Here is a 26283-nt window from a genome sequence, read left to right as displayed (position 1 = left end):
CTGTGTAAGCAAAAGAAATAAAGACCCCAAGCAGCAAGAGAGGAGAAGAAAAAAAGAAGAGGAGAACGGGGGGGAGAAGACATAGGGAAGCGTTGCCAGACATTTTGACAAAGCTGGCGACAAGGACGTACACTTGTAATAACATAAAAAGGATATTGTAAAACATTTTCATAAGTTCTGTCGCAGACATTGCGCGAGCAGCGACACAACTTTGGGAGATGGGTAATGGCAACTACTACCTAAACACTCACTCACACACATGTGAGTGTGTGTGTGTGAGTGTGTGTTTACATGCTAGCATAATAGTTGTGTGTACGCGCACATTGATCACTTGAGCCACCTGACAGGAAGTTCGTAATATCCTGTCAAATTTTACAAGGTACTCTCAACAAACTTTGCTCCCTCTCTCTCTATCTCTCCATTTATTTCTTACTCTAATATGCATAATAGGTAATAAATGAAATAAAACAAATGTACAAATTATATTAGAGGTATAGCAAACGATCAATAGATTTCATAAGAAGTTCAGTTTTGGAGACTCAATTCAAATTGATTATTAAAATAAAAGGAATTCAATAAAATTATGAGTTATATTAGAGCCAAGCTGAATGTAGGTATGGAAAATTATCAATATTACTGATATAAAGATCTTTCTGTAGTTCACTTTAGGTTATCTTGCAAAACAAAATTGAGATTGATTAAATAAATAAATAAAGTAATGCAAACTCAGGAAACTTTAAGTAAAAATGAAAAGTTGAGTTCATATATAGCATAGTTTATAAAGTGGTTCATAAGTAAAGATGAAGAAGACTAAATTAAGAAGAGTTTTAGCAAATTCAAAGCAAGAAAAAATTGATCAAACACCCAGAAAGATGTTGAGATAAATGAATACATATGAAAATATGTTCAATAAAATATAAGGTATAAACTTTATAATTAAGAGAAGACGAATTCAATACAACATTTTGAAATTCTTGTGGTATAATAAGAGCATTAGTAAAAAAGTTCATAAAAGTAAATTTTCGTAACCATCAAAGGTGAAAAAAGTTTGATACGTATAATAGAGCTAAATATATTTCAATTCAATATATTCTCAATTGAATATGAAGAAAACTTAGCAGATAAGCATTGTTAAATAAATTTTCTTTTTTTTTGACAAATATAAAAATATTGCATGTCTGATTAAATTGTAGATTTATTGACATTAAAAAAAGACTAACACAAAAAAAGATCTTTAACAATTAAGATTTTTAAAAAACACTGAAAAATAAAAATGTAAAAAAATACTACGAAACATAAACACTTTACAACATAAACAACCCAGAACTCAAAATGATCTGCACAACTTGAGCTATAACTAAAAAGACTATTTCAAGTGAAAAGTAAAGTTGTTGCTTGTTGTTGGACTCAAATTGCAAATGAAACTGAAACTGAAAGGAATATTCAATTAAGCGAAAAGGAAGCGCATAAATTATGAGAAAAGCTGATAAACAAACTGAGAGAGAGAGAGAGAGAGAGGGTTGCTAGCAGAACAGAACAGAACAGAAAAAGTGAACAATAAGTGCAATAAGTTTGGTAAAAAAAACAGAAGAAACCAAAGTCAGAATGACGTAAACTAAAGTAAAGTAAAGTAAAGTAGGGAAGAAGAGTAAAGTGAACTTCCTTTGGCACACTTTGAAGTGAAAGTCAAATTCAATCGAATTCAATTACTAGTTTCACTTTGCCGCCAGAGTTGCCACCATTTGCGCACATGCTTGCACACATGGTTGCTGCCCGAAAATCCCGGCAACCAATAAGCCAAATTTTATGAGCCACATTTGGCTTTCCATTTGCCATTTTTGGACTAATTTGACAGCAGCGTCGTCGTCGCCTGGGTTTCTATTTTTTGCTTCCTTTTTTTTTTGGTGGGTGTGCAATTCATTCATGTGCCAACCCTAAAGTGAATGCGAGAGACTACCCTAAAGAGCACACACACACACACCCGTACGTTGATATAGAGCTGCCAGCTGGCAACCCTCAAGATAGTCAAAAAAAAAAAAAAAAAAAAAATCCGGGGCACACTTCAACTTGAATGTGCTCTGGTTCAACTTTTCCATCAATGACTATTAATTGGCGTTCTGTTTGCTGCAACGAATTGCTGTGGGGAGGGAAGGTGGGGGCGGGGACGTTTCACTTGCATTAAGGCGGCGCCATTAAAGCTCATCAGAAATGCAGTCCAGAGCCCCCCTCCTCCTCCTCACATGGCTGGCGGGCAAAAGCCCCCCACAAAAAAAAAAAAATAAATAGATGAAGAAAAAAACGAAAACAAAAATATTGCTGCAGCACTTTAAAAGTGCCGCTCATAGAGTCTCATTCTCATTTTCATTTTCGTTTGCCTTGTTGTCTATTTTCATTTCCATTTCCAAAGTGTTTCCCTCCCCACTTCCCTCCTCTGTGACTGGGGGTCGTCTAATGATGATAGCTTGACAAATATTTATTGCTTAAGCATTTGAGTGCAAATATTTTAATTAGTCTGGCGACAAGAGCTCAGCTCAGCTCAACACGCTCGTAAAAGAATATATATATCTATATCTATCTATCTATATATATATGTATATACATTCTGCTGTGTGGCAAGATGCTGTGCTGTGCCCCACGCTCTCTGAATTGAGACTTAATGAACTGCAAAGCGGCTTTCAATTGCCTCCAATTAACCAAATTAACAATGGACATCGTCTCTGTCGTTGTGCCTACTTAAAGATATACTTATATACGACGAGTAGCTTATTGAAGCAGCTGCAGAAATCTGAGAGAAAGAGAGAGAGAGAGAGAGAGAGAAACCTGCAGCAGTTGTCAGAAAAATGCTGCAAGACACCGACACTGACAGGCACAGTGCAACATAATTTGTGGCATGCAAAGAGCTAACAAAGCGACAGGATGGCTCATAAAAGCAGTTAAAAAAAAAAAAAAAAAAAAAAAAACAACAAGCAGCAAGAAACTTTCGACATGCTGACGACGAGGACGCGTCAAAACGATCGAACGAATGTTGCCACAGCGTATCGAAGGTTCCGCCGCCTGCCACTGCAACTGCCACTGCTACACAGCAAGAAAAAAAGGATTGAAAATCAAGATTTTGGTCGAGAATATGCAAAATCTTAATGTTGGAAAACACTTCTTGATTTCAAGAACATTTGATAAAAGACAAAAGTTCTTATTTATAAGAGGAAAGCAACTCATAGATCATCTTATAATAAGATCAAAAAACTATTAATTATATTTTATAGTTTTAAGGCACAAGTTCTTATTTATAAGAGGAAATAATCTTATAGTTTTAAGACCAAAAACATCTTATTATACAAAAAAAAAAAAAATCGTATTATAAGATCAACAAAATCTTATAAGATCAAACATTTATTCATTAGATATCTTATTGTTTTGTTTTCCTGCTTATTTATTGATTATTTTTTATTTAAATAGCACATTGCATAGAGTTTGTTTGTTAATCTCAACCATATTTCTCTCTACTTACTAAATATGTTACTTATCATCGATTAGTACAACATTTGAACTCAGGACCTTATTTCTTATAGAGTAATGAAGAATGGATCACCAGAACTCCACTAACTGAGCCATGAAACTTTATGGGAATTTCGATGGATTACTGAATTTTATAACTTCCATTTAGTATTTTTGATCTCATTTTATGAGTGTGACATTTTCAAGGCTGATATTATTATTTTTAAGAATTTGTTTTTAAAGTGATCTTATTTCAAAACACGCATGTTCATGATTTTAGAAATCATGTCGTTTTTTTTTTGCAGTGTAGTGCCACATAAAACCAGTAGTTGTATGCTCTGTTGTTGTTGTGTGGCACAATCAATACACAAGAAGCAAGTACAGCTGCTCACAATAAACACAGTAAGAGAGTAACTTGAGCATGTTGCACTTCCGCCGGCTGTCGTTGCCAGACATTTTAGCAATTTGCAACGCCAGCCAAATTGGGCCAAATTATGAGGAGCAACAAAACTTTGCTGCTCTGCAGGTGTGGCAACAAGCAACGCGGCGGCGAGCGAGGCAACGTTCAAGGGGGCAACAAGCAACACCGTGGGGCAATGCCAGCAGCCATTCTACAACAAAAACAACAACAACAACAACTAAGGAAAAAAAAATAACACAGATTCATTTGCCATTGCCAAGAATTAATCGATCCAACAACAACCACAACGAATGCTTAAACAATGATAATCGTTTTATTTCTATTTCTGTTTCTATTTCTATTTCTCTTTTTTATTTATGTTTTTCTTTTTTTTTTTTTTTGTTTTCTTAGTCATAAATCATTTGAAGAGCGCAAGGGGGAAGATGACTACATAAGAAAAAAACAGAGAACATTAAATAAAATGGAAAAAAGAACAAAAAACTAATAAGATTTAGTCACTTGTGTGACAGTCGAGAAATACAATTGAAACGGACAGAATTTAGTCTAAGAATCTTTCATCTTATGTGATTGAAGCATTCAATCAAATAATCTATCTCAACGATCTGATTGCTGAGATCTTTATGGCTATTTTATGGCAATGTTTGATTAGCTTTTTTTTTTGGTTTTCGCTTACGCATCGAAAACTTGGCAAATCTATTGTAAAATCAGCAGTTTAGCTGTTTATTTTGTTTAAGATTTATAGAGCTCCAAATTCTTTAGAATTTATTGTGTGTGTGTTTTGTAATGCTAAAAATGAAGATCGTTTTGTTTTCTGAATAAACTGTGCTGGCGATGAGCTGATAATTTATTTGCTCCATGCTTCAAGATAACTAAAAGAAGTTCTAACAGTACGTTTGAGATTTATTGAAAAGTTGAAGAAGTTTTTTTTAGCTTTAAATAAAGGCGGAATTCTTCATGATTGTTTTGCGATTTTCGCTGATGTATTATGAAAGCTAATAAAATGTAGTATGAAAACAATTGAAGTAAAGATAACTGAAAGCAGTTCTAACAGTACGTTGAACTCTTTGAAGAGTTAAGATTTAAAAGTTTAAATAAATAAAGTGTAAAATAGTACGAAAATCAGTTGAAAAATAAGTAACAAAATTACTAATATAACCATTTTGTAGTACATTTGTAGTTAGGTATATTTAGTATATTTGGCAGAATATAGTATATTATCATTGTATATGTTGCATATTGCCAGTATTTAAAGAAGTTGCCACTGTATAGAATTTTTTCAATTTAGTGTATAGTATATTGCCATTAAATAGAATATTGTCACTATATAGTATATTGTCAGTATATTTTATTATCAATACACTTAGTTCATTGTAAGTATATATAGTTTTTTTACTAGTTTGTAGAAAATTGCTACCATACAGTATATTTGTAGTATGTGGTATATTACCAATATATAGTATTGCCAATATTCGGTATGTATTGTCAGTATATATAGTATATTTTCAGTAATATTTAATATATATATGGTAATATACTATATCCAATATAAAGTACATTGTCAGCATTTAGTATATTATCAGTATATATAGTATATTTCCAATAAATAGTACATTGTCAGTATCAGTATATATTGAATATTGCCAGCAGAAGTTGTTAATTAATTTAGCCAAACACATTTAATTTACTTTTATGTTCTGTGGCCTACTTCACATCAAATGGCCCTGGACTCCCAGCCACAGAATCGCATAGTATCTGGGCAAAAAGGTGCAAAGGCGTTTGCTAGTTTCCATCAAAATGTCAGCGACAACTTGGGGGCATAAAGCCCACTCGCTGGCTGGCTGACTGAGTGACGAATTGGCAAAGTGACAAAGCTGGTCAAATGCAAAATCAACTTTTTGGCAGCAACTGTTTTTTTTTGTTTCCTTTCGTTTCGCGGGTAAACAAAAGCGCATAGCATAAAAGGTCAAAGTGTAACACCTCGGGGCGAGTGTTACAATTTTTAGATGGGGGGAGGCGCATATAAATCGGGCTTAACGTACATAAATCGCAGATTGGAAATGCAAGCATCCCCCCACTTGCCACTTGCCACTTGCCTCTCGTAATATTCACGCACTTGTTAAGCAACATTATTCAGTTTTTTTTTTCTTTTTTTTGTTTTTGTTTTGGTTTTGCGAGCGAAGCCAACGAAAAAATATGCGCGAAAAAAAAATGACAATAAACAGTGGCCAGTGCATTTTGCGAGGATGGAAAAGTGTGTGGCAGTGGCAGTTGCATGGCAGGGGGCACGGGGAAAGGGAAAGTAAAAGTGGCAAATACTGTGGCTGGGCCGTGGACAGGCCAAAAGCGGTTTATGGTTTTTGCTGTACTCACATTTTCAGCTGCTGCTGTTGCTGCTTCTTTTGCTGTTGCTGTTGTTGTTGCCGCTTCTTGTTGTTGCTGCTGCTGCTGCTGTCGCTTGTTGCAAGCTCAAATGTCACGCAAAAAAAAATAAATAAACAGCAACGAGAATTTCACTGGCGTTTTTCTTTCGACTGCCGCTGTTGGTTGCTATTTTCTATTTGGATTTTCAATATTATTATTTTCCTTCTTTTTTTTTTGTTGTTGTTGTTGTCGTTTTGTGTTTTGGCACTTTCAATGTTGCACGTTGCAACTGCGGTTGCTGCGGCGCCAACGATTGCACTTCATAATAGTAATAATAATAACTCCCAAGATATCCGCAATCATCACACACAGATATCACACTGGTAATCCAAACCGCAGTTGGCTTTTCAATTTCGTTTTTCTTATTTATTCTTTTTTTTTAATATTTCTTTTTTTTTTTGTTACTTTTTCAACACTCGAAAAAAAATCAAAAATTTACGCATACCAAAAAAAAAAAAACAGTATTAGAACATTTTTAAACGCACGCTGTTGTTGTGTTTTGACTTGGTAATGTTTTCATTTGGGTTTTTTACGAGTTTTTCGAGACTTCGACTTCGAGACTTCGATTTCGGGTTTCGGGCACAAAAAAATCCGCCGACACGAAACGCACGCCACGAGCTAACGAAACGCAATGCGAGCAGCAGGTGAGGGTGCAGATAGAGCTACAGTTCGAGCTGAAGCTGAAGCCGAACGAACATGCTCATCGAACTCGAACATGTTCGAACGTGTTGCGCCCTGCTGTTGCTGTTGCTGCTATCGCTGTTAATGTTGTGAGCCGCTGTTAAGAGAGCGTCTATGCGACGTTTTGTCGATGGGTTGGATGGGATGGATGAATGAATGAATGGATGGGGACATTATTTATTGCGGAGCCGAATCATTTGCTCGATTAACAGTGCTTATAAGAAGTACTTTCAACTTATATCCATCGATTAGCAGTCTGCAAGGAAAACAAAATTGATTGTGCTATGAATTAATCGTAATGCATTCTCGAATATTAAAGTTGATGAAATCGATTCAGCTATTGGATGGAGGTTAATTAGCAGAAATTAGCTAATATGTGTGTGGCATTTATATAATCGATATCTATCGTGCAATGTCATCATATCAATAGCGTCATCGATGGATAGCAAAAACAATTGTGATTATAATCGTTTCAACAAAATTGCAATACTAATTGTTGAAGACACTTATAGAGCAGTCGTCCATATATGGTATTATTACTAAGAAGAATTGTACGGATTAAATTATATAATAACTAATCTATAACATTATATACAAACTCGATCTATAATAAAAGTTAATGGTATACAAATATTACATATTAGTCGACAAAATGAAAATAAATGTCATTAAAATAAAATTTATAGCTAAATTTATTTTTTTTTATATTTGCTTAATAAAATTCATTAGATGTAAGAAATAAGATTCTTAAAGTATTTTATTTTAGGTACTTCAATTTAAATCAATAATAAATTTGTATCATATTTAATATTCTTGAATTTATGAAAATTCCATTCAAACATTAAATTATTTTCTGTGTTAGAAATAATTTTCAAAGTTGCATTAAAGATGAATTGTATCAAAGTTAAATGAATGTAAAACTAATTATTATTTTTTTAGTTTTAATACGAATTATCGACGATAGTCATTAATTTTATTTAAATTTTTCATTTTAACAAAATTGTTTTTAATTTAAATTTGTAGTTTTGTTTCATTTGCTTGGTTCACTTTAAATGTATTTTATTGTATTTTACCCTGTTTTTAAAGATATAAATATATTTATTTAGTGACGAATTTCAAGAATTTGTATTTTGCTTGCAAATTCGAATTAAACTTTTGGCACACTTATTCTTATTATTTCAATTCTTTAATGAACTTTTAAAGCTCCAAAGCTCTACAACTTATTTGCTCAAAAAGCATTTAATAAACTTTAATTTTCAACAGAAATTTTGCTTCATACTTTATTTTTTTCTCAACTTTCCGCTTGTCGCACTGTTTTTATGTGGCTTTGACATTTTCGGGGTCATCCAAGCTGACTGTAATGATGCAAACTCGCTATGAGTGTGCTTCAAATTTGCGCAACAAGCTCTGCCCAGACTGCACCCAAGCTCCCCCCCCCCCTCCCCCTTTCTACTATATATGTATACAAAATAGAGTTGAGCTGCATTATCGGGTAAATCGCTTGTCTGGCAGCTTGACCGGCTTAACCTGGCTGTGAAACGCATATGCTTAGCTATCATAAGCTGGCTCAAGTGACGAACTCATTAGCGGGAAATGCTGTTGCCAGTTGTGAGTTTATCATTAAAATGATTGCATCGAAAGATTTCCTACAATTTGCTTTACTTTGACTGCAAACTTAATTGTGGAGTGCAACTGTTGTCCAAAAAAAAAGAGAGCAGTAAAATAGCCAAAGAATTCGCATGCGCCTGAGGTCAATGCTGTCATGACACTCAGCCGGAATCGGAATTGAAGACCTTCCTCTGTTTTTTGCTTTGCAGCAATCACAAAGTCACAGCTGTTGCACCCACAACTTGAAGAAGAAGAAGTCGAAGAAAATTTGGACATGGCAATCAGTGCTGGCAACATCTTGCTTGAGCGGCTCGACCCGACCTGAACGCCAGGCTCTTAAGCATATGGTGTGATCGTGTCTGGCACAGGTTTTGCCAAAAAAAAACTCTGATGGTAGAGAGACAGACAGAGAGGGGAAGGAGAGAAGACTGAGAAAGCATTGAGCACTGTGGGAGCCGCTTTTGCCTCGTCTTCATCGTTGTCGTGTTGCAAGCACAACGTGTTAATCAGTTGTCTGCATGATGCGCCGATTCTGAGATCAACAATAATTGAATCGATACACACAGCACAGCACAGCACACAATAATAAAGGGAAAGGGGCAAAGACATTTTCCGAAATCAACAGAGAACGAGCAAGAAGTAGAAGAATGTTTATTTTAACTTTTTTTTTTTCTTTCTTCTGTGTGTGTGTTGAAAATTTATGGCACGACGCATCGAGCGCAATTTAAACTACGCGTGTGAGTGCGAGGTGTGAGCGGGAGAGTGACAGAGTAGGAGAGGGAGGGAGAGGAAGAGGGAGAGGGAGTAGAGCTATAGCGGGTGGAGGGTGCAACCAAAAAATCGGTACTTGCAACCCCGCCGTATTGGTTGCCACACAGCTCTCTGCATCTCTCTGACGCTGGAGCCAAAGTGATGAAGTGTCGGCCACATAGCGTTCTTTCCAATTTTCTTTTCTACTATTTTCGTTTTTTGTTTTCGAGGTTTCTTCTGCCGCTGCTGCTGTTGCTGCTGCTGTTGCTGCTGCTGTGGCTGTGGCTGCTGCTGGGTAATTGTCGTGTAATTTATGGTCCACGCATGGGAATATCAATGTTTTCTGGTCTAAATTTACGCAGACATAGTTAGATAGTCAGCGCGTTGATAAAACCGACAAAGAGAGAGAGAGGAAGCGAAGTAAATAGAGAGGGAAAGAGAACACAGAGAGAGGGAGAGAGGGAGAGAGAAGGAGGATAGCGAGTAGGCGGCGATAGCAGCGCCAGTTTTTGATACTTTCTTGTTATGATTATCACAATTGTTTATAAACAATAATGCTCGCTGTTTGTAGGCTGTTGGTTTAGCCCGCTTTGTCGTAGGGTAGGTCACAATTGCAGTTCACAATAGCACATCATAAATACTATATGTGCATTGATAGCAGCATTTCTCCAGCTAACGAGCTCAAAGTTCCATTACAGATAGAGTTAGACCAAAAATCATAGATCATCATTTTTATGTTATTTGTTATTTGAATAGAATTTTGAAAACATAAAAAAATCAACTAAATTAAATGTATTTTTTTGTAATTTCAATACGGTGGAAATGGATGAATAAATACTAACATAAAAAATTAAAATGTTATTATGTAATAAGTTGAATTTTATTAAAAATTCCATGTTAAAATTAACTAATCTTAAAATTCCTTGAGTAATTCTAGAAGAACCACAAATAATTGCGAGTTAGTAATAAAATAATACTATAAAATGGTATATTTTAGTATTTTAAAGAAAGGAATATGGAATGTCAAAATAATAAAATAAATATTGTGTGTGGTATAGGAGAAGTATATTGATTTTATTTATGTATTTAATACAACATTGAATAGAAAAGAGATAGGGACTTTAATTTCTTTAGATTCCTTGAAATATTATTAAAAATTGAAAGTTTCTCTGAGCTAATTAAAGTTGTTTTTTTTTATGAAGTAAACAACGTAACAAAATTCAAATATTAGTTAAATTATTAAATAAAAATTTTGTTTCACTGAATTTTTGTCAAGTTCTATTGCCTGGAAATTTGTTTTTCTCTTATTATATTTCCTTTAATTTTATTATGTTTCATTTTCAGTTAATTCCTTTGATCTGCTTCTTTTCAAGCTCATCACTATTCCATGCATTGAGTTAATTCTATTTCATTTTCAGCTAATTCCTTTCCATTTGCTTCTTTTTGAGCTCATCACTTTTCCATGTATTCCCCCCTTTGAGTTGACTTTAATTCCTTGGCCTTTTATCTGCGTGTTTTTCTGCGCGCAATTTCTTTCATATTCGTACTTCTGCGAATTTCACATAATCTTTGTTTCCGTTATTGCGACTAATTTAGATACACGACGAAACGACAGTTTCAAGACACTCCACACTCCGGCCTCCGTCTATTGGGGTGTTTCGTTTCTTTTCTAAGTTTAAACCGAAACTCTCGATGCTCTCTTGAGTCTCTTGACTCCCTTTGGCAATTAGACATTCCTTTCTTTCGACTTTGTACCGCGAGTTGAGTGCAAACTATTTTTAAATATCGTCTGTGTATATTTATTTGATATGCGCCTCTTTTTATACCCGCTACCCATAGGGTAGAAGGGTATTATAACTTTGTGCCGGCAGGAAATGTATGTAACAGGTAGAAGGAGGCATCTGCGACCCTATAAAGTATATATATTCTTGATCAGCATCAACAGCCGGGACGATATAGCCATGTCCGTCTGTCCGTCTGTCCGTCCGTCCGTATGAAACACTGGATCTCAGAGACTATAAGAGATAGAGCTATAATTTTTTTTCGACAGCATTTGTTATGTTTGCACGCAGATCAAGTTTGTTTCAAATTTTTTCCACGCCCACTTCCGCCCCGCAAATCAAAAAAATCGAATAACAAGCATAATTTTAAAGCTAGAATTTTGGTATATACAATAATTACTATAGTAGTTATGTTTCCTGAAAATTTGGTTGTGATCAGATAAAAATTGTGGAAGTTATTAAAGAAATACTTTTGTATGGGCAAAAACGCCTACTTACTAGGGCTCTTAGTTGCTTTGGCCGACAATCTGGTATATTGTGCCGTCTATGGTATATTTTGAATGGTGTACTATATCGATATACCAAACATACCATTTGGTATATTTTTAGTATTTTCGGTATATTTTGAAATTGATACCGCAATATTTTGCCTTTATTAAAAATGGGTAGCGGTATCTCACAGTCGAGCACACTCGACTGTTACTTTCTTACTTGTTTCCCCTCATCGCGTGTGTGTGGTTCACGTGGGGCGCTTTAATGAATGCAATGTCATCAAATCAAATCAAATGAAATCTAATGTAATCCTTGCATTCACCCACGTCCACGTCCACGTCCAATTTTTGTTGACAAGTTTTTTGGGATAACAAGAGTCAATGTCAAAGGCGCAACTTTAGTCTCCCAGGCGGATGCAACGTTTGCTAAAAATATCAGAGACACATTCTCTTTTTTTTTTTGGGGTGGCCAACGCACACCCAATTTTACTCAGTCTCCGACACATTCGCGTTCCCATTTCGTATTTCCATTTCGCATTTCGCATTTTCAAGTTGCAGTTGCAATTGCCGGACAGCTGTATTTCATTCAGAGACGGCAGCGGTTGGCATTTGGCACGCTTCATCCTCAGCACCAGCAACAACAACGACAACAACAACAACAGACGACGACGTCAAATGAGTTGTGGCAAATTCAAGGGCGTGCGGCCCATTTCATGCCACAAAAGAAGGCAAGACGCCGCCGTCGCCGCCGCCTATCTAAAACCATTGCAATTCCCTCGCACTATTTTCTGTGTCTACGTCCGACGTATCTCGTTACGTTACCCTGTAAAGTCAGAAAAGGGAACTTTACTTCAACTTCAACATGTACACTGAAAGAATGGTTCTAAAATTAGGATTTTCGGTCTTAGAAATGCGTCATGAACATGGAAATTTTCAAGTTAGAAAACACATCTTGATTAACATGCAATACAAGACTCAAGTTCTTATTCATAGCAGGAAAAGTATCTTATAGTTTAAAGACCAACAATCTTATTATAAAATCAACAAAATTTTACATTATATTTTATAATTTTCTTAACATTTATTTATTTAATTAACTCAGTCAGTTTTATGTTAATCTCTCAACTTATGGGAAACATTTGAATCCAGGATCTTCTCTCTTAAAGTGCAAACGAAGAATGAACGAAAATGAAGTCCCGAAAAGCTACATAAAAACTTTATAGAAATTTCGATGGATGACTGAATTTCAGTTTTGAATTTTCGATTTCTAAAATTTTTGGTCTTAGTTTGAGAATTTTGAATTTTAAAGATTAAGACTCTTAGTTTTAAGCATTTGTTCTTAAAAAGGTCTTATTTTCTAGAACACAATTTGTATTAGTGTATGAATTTTTTCAGTGTAAGAATTACCTTTTGATTTACAGGGTATCTGTGGCAGCATGCAGTTCATTATTGGTGGCCATCAGTCAGTCATTCAGCCGCCCTGACGCGATGAAGAAAAATCATCATCAAGAGCGTCGCTTTTTATGTGTGTTTACTGTGAAATTTATTTTTAATTTAAACGACGCGCAGTTGCCGCTGTTGCTGTGGCAGACCCGGAGACAGGGAGACATGGAGAAGCAGAGAAGCTGAAGGAAAACATTTAAACAGGATGCAGGCAGCCAGCAGCCGGCAATCCGACCCGATCCGTTTCGATCCCCAGTACCCATGACACACACACACAAACACTCAAACAGAGAGAGCATCCCCCTTCTGTGTGTGTGTGTCGCTGTTGCTGCTGCTGCTGCTGCTGCCCCACAGAGTTGCATCCCCTGTTTGGCGACCAAGTCGAGCCAAGTCATGCAGTCGAGCTGAAATTGCTTAAAAATTGCCAGACAGTGCAAATATGTTCCGGGGGACGCAATGGCCCCGGGGCTAACGTAGCTGGAATTGCAATTGGAGTTGGAGGTTGGCTGCTGGCTGCTGGATACTGGATGTTGGCTGCTGGCTGCTGCATGTTAAAGTTGGCGGCACATTTTGGGGGCTGCCACTGCTGTGTGGCTGTGGCAGCAATGTCGAGGCTGCTGCTGCTGGTTGCCATCCCGTTTTCGTTGTCGTTGTTGCCTGTGACAGCAGCGGCAGCAACAAATAGTTTGCAGAAGCAGCACGACGACGAAAAAAAAAACAACACAAGTATCGCACAAAGATCAACTTGCCTCTTGCCGCATGCCCCAATGCTGCTGCTGGCGGGCTGGCTGGCTGCCTGGATGGGACGACGACATGGGGCCAGCTGTCAGTCGGGGCGCATTAAAATGCAAAAGCATTTCATTTGCCGCCGCCTCGCAGACAAAATTCAAAATCAGCAAATTACGTGCCAGCAGAATGGCGGCCATGTAACTAACACTTGCAACAACATTTGCAACACTTGCAACTGCAACAGCAACAACAACAACAATGAAACCACGTTGCAGAGTCCTTTTCATTGCCATTGGCAATGACAACCTGCCTCTCTCGCCTCCCTTCTCACTCACCATCTCTCTTTTATCCTGCTTGTTCTTCTTGTTGCTGGAGCCGCTTAAGACGACATGTAATTATCGTTTGGCAAAAAGGGAATTTGCAGCGTGAATGTCGCCAACGTTGCCAACGATGAGCCACTGCAAATATAGTGATTACATCACTCGTCGCCAGTCACAGTGAACAACTGGCAGGAAATAACGGTGAAGAGTTAGGAAGTGAACAAGAAACTTTAGTATAGAAAGAACAAATTAAGAATATTTACTAACGAAAAATTTAAAGATTTCATAATTTATTATTATTATATAATACAAAAATGTTTTCTTTTATTTTTATACTAATTATTTCTAAAGCAAATATGAATTTTTTCCTTTGGTTTCTCAATTATCGACATCACAAAAATCATTTAACACTTCTCAGAATGAGACATGTGAGATGTCATAAGATGCTTCAGCAGTATTGTTCTTAAGATGATTACAAAACTTTATAAATAGTTTTATGACATTACGATTGATTATCGCAATAAAAGTTATTATGTTATATGAATATTTTTGTTTTATGATTGCATTTTTTTTTTTAATTTGGTACATACACTAATGACTACAGTGTTTATGAGCCCAGGAAATTTGTTTGCGATCTGATAAAAATTGTAAAAGCAATTTAAGAAAAACTTTTCAGTCGAGTCTTAGTTGATTTGTGTGACAATCTGGTATGTTTTGCACTCTATGGTATATTTTGAATGTAGTACTGTACCAATATACCGAAAATAGTAATAATAATGGTATATTCTAATATTTTGTGGTATATTTTTGGTATTTTTGTCATATTTGCAACTTTTGTGGAATATGGTTTTATTGAAAATGGGTTGTGGGTATCTCACAGACAACCATACTTAACTGTAGCTTTCTTACTTGTACTGTTTATTTTTAACTAAAATCAAAAACTTTTGTTATAATTTGTATGGCATTTTACTTAATTATTTTATTCTTATTAAAAGACCGTATCATTGATTATAATGCCATATCCAGGCCATAGTAGGATGCAGTTTCAAAGGGCTCACATTGTTAGGAATAATGGCAAAATTTCTTTTAATCGACATTAACAATTTTTGCAGTCATCTCCAAAGGAAATTCTTGCAGCTTTTTTGTTAATGTGTGAAAATCCTAAATGAATTCCCTTACAATTTTAGTATAGTACAATTTGAGTGATGCACTTGACTGTGACTTCCCTTCACCGTGAATAGACTTGGAGCAATGCTCAGCGCTGTGGCTTCTTGGCTGTGCACATCCAAGACCCATTTCCACTTCCAGTTACAGTTAGAGCTCCACTTCCACATCCACATCCACTTGGACGTTGAGCTTGAGCTTGAGTTTGACTTCCACTTCCCCTTTCCAGTGAGTTTGGCATTGGCGCTGCCCAATTGGCAATCGGCAGCAGTTAATGAAGTCAGCTCCATTCCTAGTGCTTCCCCCACAGCCATGTGGCAAGGTGAGGTGAGTGTGGAACGTGTTGATGGCTTCGATGGAGTCAGATGCAGGCAGAGTTTTGGGTGGGTGTTTTTTGTCGCTGTCGCTGTCGATGGTGAGTGCGAGTACGTGTTGGTATTTTGCACTCACTGAAGTTTATTTAAATTTTGTGAAGCCGCCTTGCCAAGCTATCCCGCTGTTCTTCTAGCATGTCTCACATACACAGACACACACACATAGTCTTTGTCCGTCTCCATTGTCTCCGCTGTCCGTTCATTCACCATTCGCCATCCGATTACTTTCGCTGTCTAAATAATTTCGCAAAACGGTTTCGGGTTATTTGAGCTGCGCTTTGGGGCTGCCTCAAGGTGAATGGCAAATGGCAATGGCAGGCGAACGGTAATTACTTAAAAAGCAGCCACTGCCTCCACCTCTGCCCCTGCTCCCGTCTCTGCCACTGCCACTGCCACATGCCCCCCCACGGCCCCTTGTCACGCGTCACAATCTAACTCAAACCTTTAGACTTCGACTCGGACTCTGCCTCCGTTTCCGTCTCTGTCTCTGACTCGTGACTTGTGAGCTGTAACGGGTAACTGTGACTGTGACTGCGACTGCGACTCCTTGCGTGTGCGTGTGACTCCGGTTTATAGCACGTTTGGGAGTTTAGTCCAAGTTTCTCTCTGTGGAGTGAGGAGGGGGTGTTGAGGCACAGTGAGGCAAGTAATTAGGTAATATGATTTTGTAAATTTAAATTGAATAAGCCCAAGCTATCTAATTATTAAAGGAACACAAAAATGAAATTAGCGTTTTTTTAGAAACAAAATATACACTTTTTGAATGTTTTTTTAATATTCCAGTGAAATTTTAAAAGGAAAACGAAAGTGACTTAATTTTTGAGTAAATGGAATTTTACATGCAATTGCAAATTTAGGTAATAAGCATTTTTAATAAAAAGCATTTTCTAAAACGTGCCAAAATTATACCGCAAAAATACTAAAATATACCGAAGCTTATATAAACATACCGAAAAATATACCACAAATAAAAATATTCTAAAGAATATAGAAACGTACCAAAAATATACCACAAAATGCTTAAATATACCAAAGTCTATAATTGGTATAGCGATGCTACATTCAAAATATACCATAGAGTACAAAATATATCAAAGTGTCAGCCAAAGCAACTAAGACTTGATTGCAATAGACGTTTATTGTCATTAAAAAGTATTTCTCTAAAAAAATACTATAATTTTTTATCAAATTTTACATGCACTTTGCATATTTATGCAAGAAAACCACACTTTAAAATGTGGTAAATTTTGTATTATATGTATTCAAAAATACTAAAATATACCAAAGGCTATAGTTGGTATATCGATGTAATACATTAAAAATTTAAAAGAAATACAAAATTGAATAAAAACGGAATTAAGTTAACTTTACATAATTTTGGTAAATCTAGATATTTCTATAGATAGTTTAAAAAAGTAATTTCGATATTATTTTCAATGGCAAATCGCGTGAAAATGCAAATGATGCTTGGCCCCACTGTGCGTTGGGTCTGTGCACTTGCGCGGCTGCCGCCCATTTGAACAAAAGTGAAATGTAAGTAATTAAAATTGCCAACATTCAACATTTCGTCTCGTAATTTGAAACTTGCAACTGGAAACTCGTAAAACTCTCTCATATATGCCCAGACATAGAGACAATCCGACAATTGTGGGCGATAGTTAAACAGTATCGCAGTAGTTAAACTGGACTGAGAGATGGAGTTAAGTGTGTATGAAACAGGAGTGAGAAGACACTAAGAGTGTGTGTGTGTGTGTGTGTGTGTGTGCGTGTGTGATTATTGATTAGGCCCAACAACATGCATTGGCAGCTGTTTTCATTAACGCATTTCCTTGGCTCTCTCTCTCTCTCTCGCTCACTGTCAACAATTTCTCGATGCTTGTTACGAGGTTCGCACGCCTCTAAAAAAACGAAAAACCAAAAAAAAAAAAAAAACAGATTTCAAACTCGAAGCATCATCTCATTCATTTCATTGTTTGGTTCAGCTACGAATCTGACTCCCAACTCCAACTCCAACTCCAATTCCAAGTCTATAGCTATAGCTATAGCTATAGCCCATCTCTATATTATGTGTATTATTTTTGGCTGTTTGTTTTTTCTGGCAAACGGGCAGAGGAGAGGCTGCAAAAACGCCGAAAAGGCACGTAGCTCATTGCCGTAGACGATGGCAAACGGAGCCGTGGCCATGGCACTTTACCACGTTGCCTGCCACTTTGCTTTCATTTCATTTCATTTCGTTTCATTTCGTTTCGTTTCGATTTTCCATTTCTTTATGGAAAATTGCTGATAATCACATACAGAGCAGCAGCAGCAGCAGCAGCAGACCCTGTCATGCCCCAAGTGCGAAGCACTTGCCACAGATCACTCGATTTATACTTATTTTTGAAGGCACCCAGAGTGGGAGATGATTGTAGCTGGCTGGAGTGAGGGGACTGGAGGGAGCTGCGTCTGTTTTTTCTCTTCTTCGAAGCTATGAGAGAAGAAGGAGACGACACAACTCAGGCTAAGTGGATTCAAAAAAGGGAGGCCAGGCAACAGCTAACGAAAGTGATTTGAAAGTGGCAATGGATGGCAGCGAGTGTGAAGATTACAATTGCTGCAGCAGCACCAACAGCAACAACAGCAACAGCAGCAACCAGCAACCCAGAGCAAAGCTGCAACCAAAATCTCGAAACTGAAATCGAACACAGCAAGATGCAAATTTCAAATGAATTGAGCAAGCACAAAGTTCGTCAAGGAAATGCAAGCGGAATGAATGAATTTGAATTTGAATGTGGATGTGAATGTGAATTTGAGTAGCACACGAATCGATTACAAGTGAGTTAAAGCAATTAATTTTGCCAGCAGCCAACAAATATGATGGCAACAGCAATGTGCGTTAATTTAAATAAATATGACTATTTTAATTGCATTTTTCATTAATCAATGCAAGTAAATTAAATGACGAATCATAAAGAGAAGAGTGGAAATAATATTACAATTACTAACAAATCTTTGACTTGAGGATATTAACAGAAATTAAAGGAAAATGAGGACGGACATTGCGTTTCTACAATTATTGAAATTGCAATTAAAATACTAAACAAAGATTTGACTTGGGGATATTAACTGAAATTAAAGCGAAGCACTTCCAATTGTTGACTTAAGAATATTAATCGAATTCAAAGGGAAAAGTGGATTATTACAACTAATATTAATATATTTATAATATAAACAAAGATTTGACTTGAGGATATTAACCGAAATTAAAGAGAAGAATTTTTATACCCTGGTATATTTTGTAATCTATGGTATATAATATTTTGAATGTACGTACCATATCAATGTACCAAATAGAGTCTTTGGTATATTTTTGCGGTATATTTGTATATTTGAGGATATTAACCGAAATTAAAGCGAAGCATTTTTATACTCTGCTATATTTTGTAATCTATGCTATATAATATGTTGAATGTACGTACCATATCAATATACCAAATAGAGTCTTTGGTATATTTTGCGGTATATTTGTAGAATATGGTTTCATTGAAAATGAATGTAGGGTATCTCAAAGTCGAGCAGACTCGACTGTAGCTTTCCTACTTGTTTATTATTGACTTAAGGATATTAAAAGAAATTAAAGGGAAATGTGGATTATTTTTACCAATACTAATCTGGTATATTTTTTACTCTTTGGCATATTTCGAATGTAATACTATAGAAATATACCAAGTATGTCTTTTGTTTTTTTAGTATTATTTTTGGTATATTTTTGGTATATTTGTATCTGGTATATTTTTTACTCTTTGGCATATATCGAATGCAATACTATAGAAATATACCAAGTGTGGCTTTTGATATATTTTAGTATTATTGTGGTATATTTTTGGAATATTTGTAAAATATGTTTTTTTTTCAGTTAAGCAGACTCGACTTCTGTATAATAATAATACAATTATTAAAATTGTAATCAAAATAATAAACAAAGATTTGATAAAAATTTAAACGAAACATATCTAAGCACATCAATTGTGTAAAACGAATTGATAGTCAGATCATTATTATGATGCGGACATTAACGACATGTTAACAGAAGTACTAAGCATAAAAATCAAAATTTAATTGAATTCAAAGCAATTTGGCAGCACTCACTTAAGTGCAGAGTTTCTCTCTCATTTGTGAGCACTCAAAAATAGTGTCTTCACTTTTGGCTGTTGGACAGTTAGTTTCGCCGAGATGCAACAGCAGGAATATCAAATGAAATGCGATGCAAGTTCGCTCTCTGAAATGCATTTGGCAGTGCTTTGTGTTGAGCAGTAGTAAAGTGCTTTCAATCAGTGGGATAATCTTGGGAGTTGCACTAAATGAACACAGCGAAAGAGAAAGCGAGAGAGAGAGAGAGGGAGAGAGAGTAAACAATTGTGAAGCAAGTGAGTTGACTCTAAGAAATGCATTTGGATTCGTGTTTGTTTAACCAAAAATGAATCCTGACTGCAGTCAAAAGCATGTTAAATAAATGAAACTGTCATTGCCGATGGGCTGGGCATCAAAGAGGAGAACTTGGAGTAGGGGGAGGGGGAAGGGGAAGGGAGTGGGGAGTGTACTCAAGTTAAGATGACACAACGATGACTTCGACGCCAGAGTTGATGATGATGATGATGATGTTGCTCTTACTCTCGCTGATGACTTTGAATGAGTCAACTCAAGATGTTCGTTGTCTTGAGACAGAGAGCGAGAGATGGCGTCTATATATATACATATATATTGAGAATACATCGAGCTGAAAAATCAGTTGTGTCCTCCCTTGTCCCTACTTCAACTCTTGGAATTGTGAGTTTGCCGCTTTATCATTGACGCTCTGTAAGTGTAATTATCACAAGCTGCCAGCCAAGGCATTATCATTATGACTATGACTATCACTGTGTATCGTCTGTTACTCTCCTGCTGACAAACGCTTTGGGGGAGCCTTGCGACAAAAGCGCTTTATGTTGTCCCCATCTTTAAAACTTAAGCTCCAATCGCTTCACCGTCGTCTGTCGTCTGTCGCCATCAACCTCGTCAACGTCTTGCCAAGCAGCATCGCATCAACTGCAGTTCCCTAGTCCAACCCGAAACTCTATCTTCATTCAGACATTATATTCATTGAATTGCTTCATGCTCGAAAATTTATTGTTATTATTAGGCGAGGGAACTGCGGGAGGATTTCCACCACTCTCTGCTTGCACTCTCTTCAAGCTATTTTCATTTGGCTGCTGTTTTTTTTTTTCTTCTTCGTTTCGTTCGTTTTTTTTGTGATTTCATATTCGTATTGGAGTTCGGGTTCGAGTTCGGGTTGAGTTGAAATTTATGTGAAAATTCATAATTGGATTATGGCATTTTCAGCTCTTGTCGCGGTCGTTGGCGTCGCCTTAACCATACTTTGAGGGGGTCTCTGTCTCTCTTTCTCTCACTGTTCCTCTCTCTCGCTCTCTATCTGACAGTTTTGGTGACAATGAACTTGAAAAGAAAAAAAAAATGTATATGGAAAAAGAAACCAAAGCAAAAGTCTTGGCTACTTGGCGGTTTTTAAGTTTTTGCTTATTTTATTCTTGCTTTTCTGTTCTCTGCTTGGCATCATCAATTAAACTCTCAAGTCCTTGAATTGTTGGCCAGTGTCAAGGACAAGCACAGAGCCACAGTATTTTTATAAATTTATTCACACACAAATTTGACAGAGATCAATGGCAAGCCGAAACTTAAGATGCAATCTTGAAGCGTAAAAGTAAGAAATTCAAAAATATTTCGAATTTAAAGTAAAGTTTTGTATATGAAAAATTATTGCATATAATAGACATTTTATTTCAAACATGATTCTTTCCTGATAATATTCAATAAAAATAGAAACCGTTAAATATACTTTAAAGATTTATTACTTTGAATTTGTAGAAAAAAATATGTGAAAATTTGAATTAAAAAAAAGAAGAAATATTAAGCATAAATTCAATTGCAAAACCTTAAGTAATCTAAAAATATAAATACATTTTTAGAGTATTTGGAAATTACGTATTAAAATGTATGAACGCAATATAGAAAATATTTAAAATACACAAATAAAATATTGAAAATTATTAAACATTGATAACCTTTAAGAAAATTGCCAATTCTTTGAGCTAAAAATGTTTTAAGGCATACTAAAGTGGCTAAAAAAAAAATAATAATAACAATAATAAATAATAAAATATGTGTGTACATTAAAAACGAATAGATTTGGTATTTATTGAAATACTCTCAAAAATGTAGAAAATTTTAAAATGCAGACTTTAGAATTTATGAAATAAAATATATTAATGCCTGAACAACAAAATATTTCTAATAGACACATATTAATAATGAATAAAATTAGTAAACGTACATAAAAAAAAACACCAAAATGTTGAATATATTAAAACATATTTTCAAAGGTTAGAATTCAAAGACTAAAATGTATTGCAGTAAAGTTGAAATTTTCCAAATAATACATATAAAATATTCCTTTGAAATGTGGCAAACGTTAAACCAAATTTTGAAAAACAACAAATTCTATGTGAAATCAGGATGGAACGGAATTGTATTCGTTATTTCAATAAAATAATAATATTAATTAATGTGCAATCACAGAAGGAAAGACAATAAATAGTTGGGCCAATAAATAGACTTTGATTTGAGGTGATGAAGGTTATCAGTTGGCCAAAAGCAAATACAAACACAAACACAAAGCAAACGAACGGGACAAAAAAGTGCTTTAATAATCCGCAATCTTGTCGCATTGCATTCGGCTAAGTGAAGCGAACTCGATTCGCTGGGAAAATCGTTCAGTTTTATAGATGAAATATGCATGTATTTAAATGCGTTACAATAAATTTTTGATTTATTTGCGACGCCATTGACTGAATTTTAAATTACGGCGATTTATTTCAGATTTTTATATGGTATACAGTATATACTGAATGTATGTAGATAGATAGATACATAGATGGGTAGATAAAGTATATATATAGTACATATATGATAGATAGATAGATAGATAGATGGTATATACAGAACAGAACAGAACAGGCAAACAACTTTAGCATTGGCAACATAAACAACGCGAGCGACAACAACAAATCAGCTGGCATGCAAATTGAGTGCGGGATATGGATGTGAATCTGAATCTGAATGTGAATGTGAATGTCGATGTGGCTCTTAGGATCGCTGTTTTTTTTTTTTTTTTTTTTTTTTTTTGGTGGTTTTATACGAATACATCTAGAAATAACAAACTCGGCTTTTTACGGCACAATTTTTGCACCTTTTGTTTGTATGCGGTTGACGGCTGACTATAGATTATATAGTATATTTTATATACTATATATGTATAGAAATATGCTATATATGTGATTGGGTGTGTGGGTGTGTTTTATGATTGCCGCTTTGCAGTTATTTTAGATGTCCTTTTACGTTTGCCGTTGCCGTTGCTGTTGCTGTTGCTGTTGTGGCTTTGTTTTCCTGCAAAATTGCCAAATGAAAAATTGGAAAGCATTTTTCACAGCTTCGTCGCACTTTTGTTTTCATTTGATTTAATTCGTTGCAATTCAATTTATTTGTTGCTGTTGTTGTTGTTGTTGTTGTTGCGAGGCAACTAACTAAAACACTCGCAACAAAAATGTGTTTAATGAAAGCCCACTTCAAAAATTGGCGCCTGCACAATGTGGCATAACTTGACAAGCTAAACAAAAAAAAAATACACTTTTTATACCAATTTATAATGCTGCTCTTCTGCTCCCTTACCCCTCTCGCCTATGGCAAACCATGAAATTGCTAAAGTTGCGGCTGGCTGGTAACTTAATTAAGTCGACTCATGTTAGCCTAAGCGCAGCTTTTACTTTGGCCTGGGAAATTGCGCTCTGCGGTGTCTTTAACAAAAATGAAAAGTGAACCTCTGCATCGAGCCTCTCTGAACTCGAGCCGAGCGAGCCAAGCGACAAAGCCAAAACAAGTATAAACGCCAACAAATTATCAAAAAGCAAAAACAACGCGAGGCGATAGGAAAAAAAAGTATTATAAAAAAGAGGGAAGAAAAGTCTTGCAACTAAAAATAGTGGAGGCTGGTAATTATGCCGTCTGTTGTGCATACTTAGTTACTGGGCTCGCTTCGCTTTGTTGTTGCTGTTCACATGCCTTCCAAGTGCTCTCGACACTCGCCAATCCAATCCAGTACTATGTTATATATATATCGTATATCTGCTTAGCTATTTAGCTATCTGCATAACTAAATGGCGGCATATCCATATGTCAATCAACTTGTCTTAATATCTAACTATCTGCAACGAATTTTTCATCCATTTTTATACCCGCAAATATAGTTATCAAGCAGAAGGAAGACATCTTCGACCTTATAAAGTCTATATATTCTTGAGCAGCGTTAACAACCGAGAAGATACATATATCTATGTCCATCTGTTCGTCTCTCTGTCTGTTCATATGAATACCTAGATCTCAGAGCTAGTTTCGACTACACTTATGTTTGCACGCAGATCAAGTTTGTTTCAAATTATCGCCACGCCCACTTCCGTTTCCACAAATAATCATACCCTTCTACCGTATAGGTAGCGGGTATAAAAATACTTGTATTAAATTACTGCTGGTCGATTTGCCTGCCGAACTTGTAAAGCAATCTACTTAAAGCCATTTAGAGAATTCCCTACAACAATTGTAAAAATTGGTCCGAAATATGTGCAGCACATTTAACTGTCTTGCAGTTTTGTATTGATGCATTTATATTTACAGTATTATCTTACAATCATTTATATCAAACAAATATCTTTGTATATTCATTATATAAATCAAATATTTCATTATCAATCATTAGCATTCATTACAAATCACATAATGTTTGAAAATAAATCAGTTTGCCAATTCATTTCATCGCCATTTATCTATTCATCGATTGAATTGACTTTTTATAAGTATTGCTTTATTTGTTGTTTATCTTATAAACTAAACTAATGCATAACCTTCTTCTATCGCTTGATAAATAAATCATATTTATTTCGTTTATCTAACTATGTTGAAATAAATCAAGAATTACTCATATGCTAGTATAATCTAAACGAAAGGTTGTTGTTAAAGTAGAAGATTCTGTACTTAAATCTTTATATATATTTGAAGCAAAAATCATAATGTGTGGCGTTATGATTTCCATATTTTTCCAACTAAAATCACTTAGCCAGAACTCCGAACTCAGAACTCAGAACTAGTCGCTCTTCTTTCATCGCCTCGCCGCATTTCTTGGCTCCTTCCGGTATAACAATTTCTGTCTAAATATAGGACCCTCCCCTGGCAACTTTGTAAGCGGAGCTTGTGTCTCACAAATCATCACCGAATCTGAGAGTTACTTCGACGAGCATCTCAAGTGAGCATCAACGACGAGTGGGGGAAAAGAACTATATCCCAAAAATAGCACAGCAAATAGTTGAAAATTTCAGAAAATCCCCGAAAAAAAAAAATGAAAATCTGTTGTCTGTTGAGTAATTCAAACGAAATGTCGCCTGGGAATTGGTTTTTGACGAACATTAAAGATCATCTAATGAGCATCATTAGTATGTGGAAATCCAGCACACAGATGGAAGAATACATATATGTATGTATGTAGAATACACATGTATGTAGCTGTTCTTGTTGTTGTTCTGTCATCAACCACAAGCACGACCTGTGGCTGAGATAAGATTTGGAGTTAGAAGTTAGGAGGAGTGTTCTCTTCTTCCAGCTGTGCTTGTGTCGTAGGTAGTCTGTGATCAGTGTGTGTGTGTGTTTCTGCTAATGAAGTGGAAAGGTTGTGCGTGATCGTGCGAGCTAAAAAGGACAACAATCTTTTCCCTGCCTGCTGCCTGCCTGATTTCTGTCCGTCTGTCTGTCCGTCTGTCTGTTTGTCCGTCTGTCCGTCTGTCCGTCTGTCTGTCTGTCTGTCCGTCAGTTCGACAAATTTTGTTCGTTTTTCGGTAATTTTTACGATCTTGTCTGTCTCTTTTTGGGGACTCACAACCAGCTGGCAAGTATCCCAGACGCCAGTCGCAAAGACCCCAAAGCCAGTTCCCAACTCACAGACCTTTGCTGACTTTGATCGAAAGTGTTGCCTTTTCGAAAAAGAGAAGAAAAAAAAACTGGGGGGAATATGTCAATTTGAAAGTCCGATTTTGAATGATGATCAATGCCGTGTGGTTTAATCTGTGCGAGAATCAAATATTTTTGTTTTATTTTCTTGTATGTGTGGGCGGGTTTACTGAACTCCAAATGAGCATTTCATGTCGAACTCTTCCTCCTTTTCTCTCTCTCTGTCTCTGTCTCTCTTTGAGTTGCCGCTGTTTCAGTTTTGAGTTTTTATGTGCGCCCATTTCTGTTCTGTTTAGTTTATTGTTTCTCTGTCATTGGGTCACTTTCGGGTTTAGTTCCCAATTCTATCCTGACATTTTCATTTGTCCCATGGTTTACCTAACACACTTTTTCTGTGTGTTGTCGTAATTAAATAAAATTTATAATAATTTCTTATGCACAGTCTTCTGCCCCTTTATATATATATAGTTTTTTGTTTTTATTTGTCTTTTCTTTTCTGCCGGAGTGAGAGAGAGATTTTTT

The 26283-nt window shown here is 35.9% G+C and overlaps 1 protein-coding gene across 4 annotated transcripts in view; it reads right to left on the bottom strand.

Annotated features, from left to right (window-relative positions):
- The window catches only part of LOC117571310 (irregular chiasm C-roughest protein), a 254399-nt gene that overhangs the window by 23658 nt on the left and 204458 nt on the right, over positions 1–26283 (bottom strand). Inside the window, exon 1 of one of the 4 annotated variants that reach the window (XM_034253405.2) lies at positions 6287–6948. The exons of the other annotated variants lie outside the window; for them this stretch is intronic. The gene's annotated coding sequence lies outside the window, so the exon portion shown is untranslated. Of the gene's footprint in view, positions 1–6286; positions 6949–26283 lie in introns of those variants that run through there. 4 annotated transcript variants of the gene reach the window in all.

The sequence above is a fragment of the Drosophila albomicans genome, chromosome X (genome assembly GCF_009650485.2).
Source record: "Drosophila albomicans strain 15112-1751.03 chromosome X, ASM965048v2, whole genome shotgun sequence".
In the NCBI taxonomy this organism is placed as follows: domain Eukaryota; kingdom Metazoa; phylum Arthropoda; class Insecta; order Diptera; family Drosophilidae; genus Drosophila; species Drosophila albomicans.
The sequence above is the reverse complement of the archived record's forward strand: the minus strand, read 5'-3'. Positions and strand labels throughout refer to the sequence as shown.